Here is a 6,000-nt window from a genome sequence, read left to right on the forward strand (position 1 = left end):
CCACCTTCTTCTGTAGGCTCTGAGGACCCTGTCCGTGGCAGTTTCAGCTCCTGTCTCTCTACCTTGGTCTGCTCTGTCCTCTGAGCTCAGCCCTGCTGTCCCGTGAGGCTGCCACAGACACTCCCATGTGAGCTCAGACCAAGCTTGCGTGGCACTCAACAAGCAGTCACCAAAGGGCTGCTGGAGCACAGGCCCTGAATCTGGTTTTATCAATTATTCTTCCACCTCCAATCTGTGAGACCATGGGAGGATGCCTTCTGCTCCTTGGGATGTTGTTCTCTCCACGGGTGGATGCATCTCTGGGGAGAAGAGCAGCACAAGGCTGGAGCTGTCTCCTTTCAGCCCTGCTTCAGGTGGAGCTCTGCTGAGCACAGCTCTCTGCACATGAGAGGTTGCACTGGTAGCAAAGGTGGTGTTGGCCTGGCCAAACCTCTGCACCAAGACAGGGATAATCAGAACCACAGACCGGTTTGGGTTGGAAGGGACCTTCAAGATCACCTAGATCCAACCCCTCAACGTGAGCAGGGACACCTCCCACCAGCCCAGGTTGCTCCAAGCCCAATAATACGGGTCTGTCTTCTCCCCTGCTCTTCCCTTGCAGAGCAGAAGAAGCTGTAGAAGTGCTGATGTCAGTTCTGTAGCTGATAAACCCTTTTTGGTCAGATGCTGGCCCTGCCTCTGTAGTTTCCAACTCTTGCAGCAAACCCTGTGGACACCTACAGATTTCCAGAAGCCCCTTGAATTGGTGAGATTCTGTATCAGCAAACAATCAGCCTGTTGAGCTTCATTGTCTTGTTTTCCCCCTCAGCTCCCACTCTTGATTGTTTTTCCAGCCAACACTCATTGAAGGCCCATAAATAATCGTGTCAGAGCTGCAGACATTTTCCAACCCTTGTAATTTTTTTCCAAAAGCCCCAGATACTATCTCTGCTGGCTGAAGCCAAACACTGTGGAGGGTTGGTGAACTTGAAGCTTTCATTGCCTGCAATCTATAAAGGAATAGAAAGCCAGAATATATTCTTTATTGTGCCCAAAGGGGATTCAGATGAAGGGGTTTGGATGAACTTCCTTGTCTTTCTTTGCTCCAAGTCCTCCTTTCTTGAAGTAGATAATTTACTAGTGATTTGGGTGATAATGTGGAGCCAAATTCTTGGTGGTTTCCTTCACTTAGTTCCCTCTGCAGAGAACTGTGTTCTGGTGACATTTCAGGGCTGTGAAATAGAGTCATGGACAGATCCTGCTGAGAGCAACTGCTCACAGGCTGCACCTGGAGCCTTCCATCTGCTCGGGAGGACCAGCAGCTCCTGGGACTGAACAGAAGCACCAGGTAGGAGAAAATCCTCCTGAAATTCCATGTGATGGCAGATAAGGATGAATCCCCTGGTGAACAATGGTTGGATTTTAGCAGCTTAGCTCCTTCTCTGAATAATTAAAAAATATATTAGTTCCATTATTTTAGTGTGTGTCCCCCCCCCTCATTCCTGCATCCTCTGGGCTCCATCTATGCCCAACATTGACAAATCCAGCAGATGGGGGGGGTGGGAAAACATCCTGCTCCTCTCTGAGCATTGAGTATCAATGGCAGAAGCAATGTTTGCTTAACTTCCTGCACTTTCAGGTTTCTATTTCTCTTCTTCAGGAGATTTTAATGGCCTGATTTTATTACCTGTATTAAAAAAAAACCACCCACAACCTCTCAAGGCCCTGGTGTAAGGACCAGCATGTCCTGCAACTGCTGGACCAAATGCAGGTTTAGATTTGGAAGTGTGGAGCTGAAGCTGGGGATGAAGGGAGGAAGGGCAGTGTGAAAAGGACTCTCCCCTAACAGGTGGACAGTGAGGCAAATCATCTTCCAGATGACCCTGCAAACATCCACATATGTGCTTAATTTTAAGCATGAGTGGTTCCTTAAAGTCTGGGATTTAAAGGATTACTCGTGCTTAAAATTAAATGCAGATGTATGGATATGGGGAGCTGGATCTTCAGTCTTCCTCTCTGTGAATTGGCCACTTCTCACTTGGAAGCACCTCCAAGCTCATGGAACTTGGTCAATACCAAAATAATCTTCTCAGCAATGTCTAGGGGGTTGTACAGCACCTAGTACCAGAGATCCCTGCAATGATCCAGAGTTTCTCCTACCCTGGGACAGGAAAACCTGAGCATTTAAGCTGTGCTGTCCCCATCCTTGCCATCTTCCCGTGCCTCCAGGCTCTCTGAAGTTTGATTTTTTGGGGGGATCTGCTTCAGCCAAAGGGCAGAAACTGAATCTCACCACATTTGATTCATCTACCCTGCAAGGGCTTTACTGTAAAACCCTCCCATTGTGTCACGTCTATTGTTCCTGTGGAATGGAAGCTGGTTGTGCTGGGTCTGCTCTGAGCCTGGGGATAATGGTTCTGGGTGAGGTGGAACCTTCTTCTTCCAGTTAAGATGTGCTAGCAAGGAGGAGGACGCTGGCACTTGGCAGAAAATAATACTCCTCTCAACCACCAATTACTAAAAATGGGTCTCAATTTGAAGCTGAAGGGTTTTATGTTCTCTTTAAACCCTTGCCTGGCTTAAAGCTGCATATTCTTTATCTTTATTCATGTCTAAGCTCTTTTTAAAAATCCTCCTACGTGTCTTCGACAGTATCTTGGAATAATGAGTCCCACTGTCTAATTAGGAAACCTTTTTTCTCTCTAAGCCTTTTTTTTTAAATGGTGAAAAGTGAAAAAAAGTTACAATCCAACCCCCCAGGACCTCTACAGCAGGAATCCCAAGCTCTGCTCTGAGTTGCCTGTGATCAGCATCATCCTCCCTGAGCAGCCTCTCCCTGCCTGTTCCTCTGGAGAAACCAGAGGCAGAAACACTGCACTGGGCATCAGAATAAAACCAGGGAGCTGCATCCCCTCCCCTCAGTGCTGACTTGAAGTGCCAAGTGGTGCAGTTTAACTGTTCCTGGAGAACAGCTCGGGGGGGGCTGCATCTTGTGTGCCAGGCGTGTGATTGTGGCAAATTAGTGCTCTGAAGTTGCCCCTGTTTCTCAAGTCAGGCAGTGGTGTGGGCTTTATCAGCAGGAACCAAGTTACCAGCATGTCTCCCAAATTACAGAGAAATGGTCCATCCTGCCTCATTTGAGGCAGGGAGAGGGGAGTCTGCTTTCCTTGCTGTTTCCTCCATCAGCTAGGCTCTGTGTCACTGAAAAATGTACCTCGCTCTGGATTTGTCTTGCCCAGCTTTCTTGGAGAAAGCAGAGTGAGCTTTCTGCTCCTCTCGGACCACAAACCACCCTCCCCAGGCAAGGGGGGATGTTGCAGTAGTCCAGGGTGTGAGGAGGGGAGTGGGAGAGGATGTGGAGCAATCCAGAGGGGTCAGCACAGGGCGCTGGAGCCAGGCTGGGCTTTGTTCTTTCTTGAGAGAATTTCAGGGGGTGAGTCCGTTGCCCTGCACCTCAGGTGGTGATTTGCACCCTGAGGGCAGCAAATGCTCCCTCTGCCTTTCCCTGTTGTTCAGGTGATCCAGAGCAAAGCAGCAGCAGCAGCTCAGGTTTGGTGTCACCTCTTCCCACTTTACACAAACCCCTCCGAGGGCTTATTTTCTTCTATTTTCCAATCGCCTGCTTGGTTTACTTTCTAACCCTCCACCATCAGGACAGACGCAGTGATGGGATTCACTCCCCCCAAAAAATCCTCTTTCTCTCCAATCTTCATTCTCCCTGAGGATGAAGGGCCTGGAAAACCTGGCACGCTCATCCTTTGGGGAGGTTTGTAGCTTGAACCGAAGCTCTCCATCCACGTTCCCCCGAAAGTGGGGAGCTCAGCAGTGCTGGGAGTGCCTAACAAGCAGAACTGGGCCGTGCTGCAGGGAGTGCTGTGTGGTGAGGGCTTTATGTAACGTGGGAGAATAGGGGAACCCAGTGTCTGAGTGAGGAGGGAAAATTGCTTCTTCCATAATGACTGTTCCGCTGCCTGGTACAGAGCGGAATAATTAGGGTTTCTTTTCTCTTTAATTAGAAAATGGCAAACACAGATTAATCAATTACAAATGCCTCTTTATACTGCAGTGCACTGCAATTAACATTACTTAAGTGTGTTAACAAAGTAGGAGGCCTGTATTTGTAAAGCAGCTTCTCACTGCTTTTTCTTTCCCCCGTTTCCCGGCTCCCAACATGCCTGAACCTTTTCCGTTTTCCCTTTCTGCTCTCCCCCCTGCTCCTTCTGCAGAGGTTGAATAGTTCTCGATGAGGTTTTTAAACCATTATATCCCAGTGTTAGTGAAGCTGCTCTTTCCAAAAAAAAAAAAAAAAGCCCTTTTGGCCAGGCTTGGAGGGCTGGAGGAATTAACCCAAGGGGGAGAAGCGGAGTCGACGTGTTCACTGGGGTCGCTCGCTACAATAGCAAGAGTAAAATCCAGGAAATACAATAAGTTGATTCATTCCTTGTTTCTTACCCCGCTGCCAAAAGCGTGATGAAGTCACAAAGAGTTCGCTTCGGGACACTCAGGAACAAAACCCCAGCTCCCTTTGACGGGGTCTTGTTTTCAGAGCGCATCTCGTGCCCGCGCTCGCCGCCTCCTCGCTGGGCGTTCAGCAGCTGCCAGCTCCCCACAGAAGGAGTGGAGGAATGAGCAGGGGAGGGCCAGGGGAAGGCTGGGGTGGAGGGGAGGAAAACACTTGCATTCAGGTGCAGAAAGAATGGAGGGAAGGCAGGGTGGTCCCAGCACCCAGGGCTCCTGGTCCTGCTCCGCGCCGCGATGCTGCCTGAGATTTGGGCTCGGGTGCTCACCTGTGTGGGAGGCTGGAGAAGGGCTGGGAGCAGAGCCTGTGTCTCCATCCATTGCTGCCATCTATTGGGAGGAATCGGCTCCATCTCACCCCCATCCCCTGCCGAGCCTTCGGGAAGAGCATGGAACGCCAGCTCCAGCTGCTAGGAGTGTGTAGGTATGGCTGAGGTGGGACCTGCAGCCCGAGAACATCCCCTTCCCACACACGTTGCCCTCCCGGTGTGAGCTGGGTGGCAGCCCCAAATTGCCCTCCTGGCCTCCCAAGGCTTGGCAGCACAGTTTGGGCTGAGGCAGCCACAAGCATTGCTTGGCAGTGCTTCGTTTTTTTGGTGGAGGGTGGTTTTATGTGGCCTCGAGACAGCACCACGCATGGGCTGCAGAGTAAGGGCTGGGAAGCAAGGAATCCTACATGTGGATGCTCAAGAAAATCTGGTTGGGCTGGTTCTGTTTGAAATGGATTTTAAAAAAGGAAGAGTGACTGGAAGGAAACCTGTGGCCTCTGGAGAGGAGGGAGAGCTGTGTGTGCTCGTGGTGTGTGTGCTGCTCTCCTGGCGGGGAGGGTCACAACTGTGGCAAGTAGCTCTCAGGTTTCTGTAGGTGGTTGCCTGCTCCTTTCTTCTCTACTGTAATTTAAAGACACTTAGCGACTTGGATCTGCCCCAAGATGAAATGGGTAGAGCAGGGGATGATATTGCTCACACGTTCATCACAACACAAAGCTAATGGAAAAACAGGTTTTGCTCTTAGGTCACGTCTTTGTCTGGGTGAAGACTAAGGTGCAGTTCAGCATTTTCCACCCTGCCTGGTGGGTACTGCTGCTGTGATGCAGCGTGTTGCTTGGTCTTGCAGTGATCCCTCAGGCTCAGGAGATGGGAGAGAGGTTGATGGTGACACGTGAGCCTCTCCATCTTCCCCAGAGCATCCTCAGAGCACAGGGGGTCCCAGTCATCTCCCTTAGATCAGCAACAGGTTGTCCCTTTTTGTCCTGCCCGTGGTGATGGCTGGTTGCAAGATGCTGCCTTTCAGGGGGGTGATGGGCACTGCATCAAATGAAACAGATGCTCCTTCCCAGCACAACCTCTCAGGGACTAGCCAAATATAGCAGCAGCGCCCTGCTCGCTTGCAAAGCAGCTCCATTCAAATCCACAGCTGGTGTGTGCTTCTACCTCCCTTATTGCCAGCTCCTCCGAGCCCCCCTTGGCTTCTTCCTGAAGATACGTGCTCAGGGTGCTGCTC

This window comes from Apus apus, chromosome 26 (assembly GCF_020740795.1).
Source record: "Apus apus isolate bApuApu2 chromosome 26, bApuApu2.pri.cur, whole genome shotgun sequence".
Lineage (NCBI taxonomy): Eukaryota > Metazoa > Chordata > Aves > Apodiformes > Apodidae > Apus > Apus apus.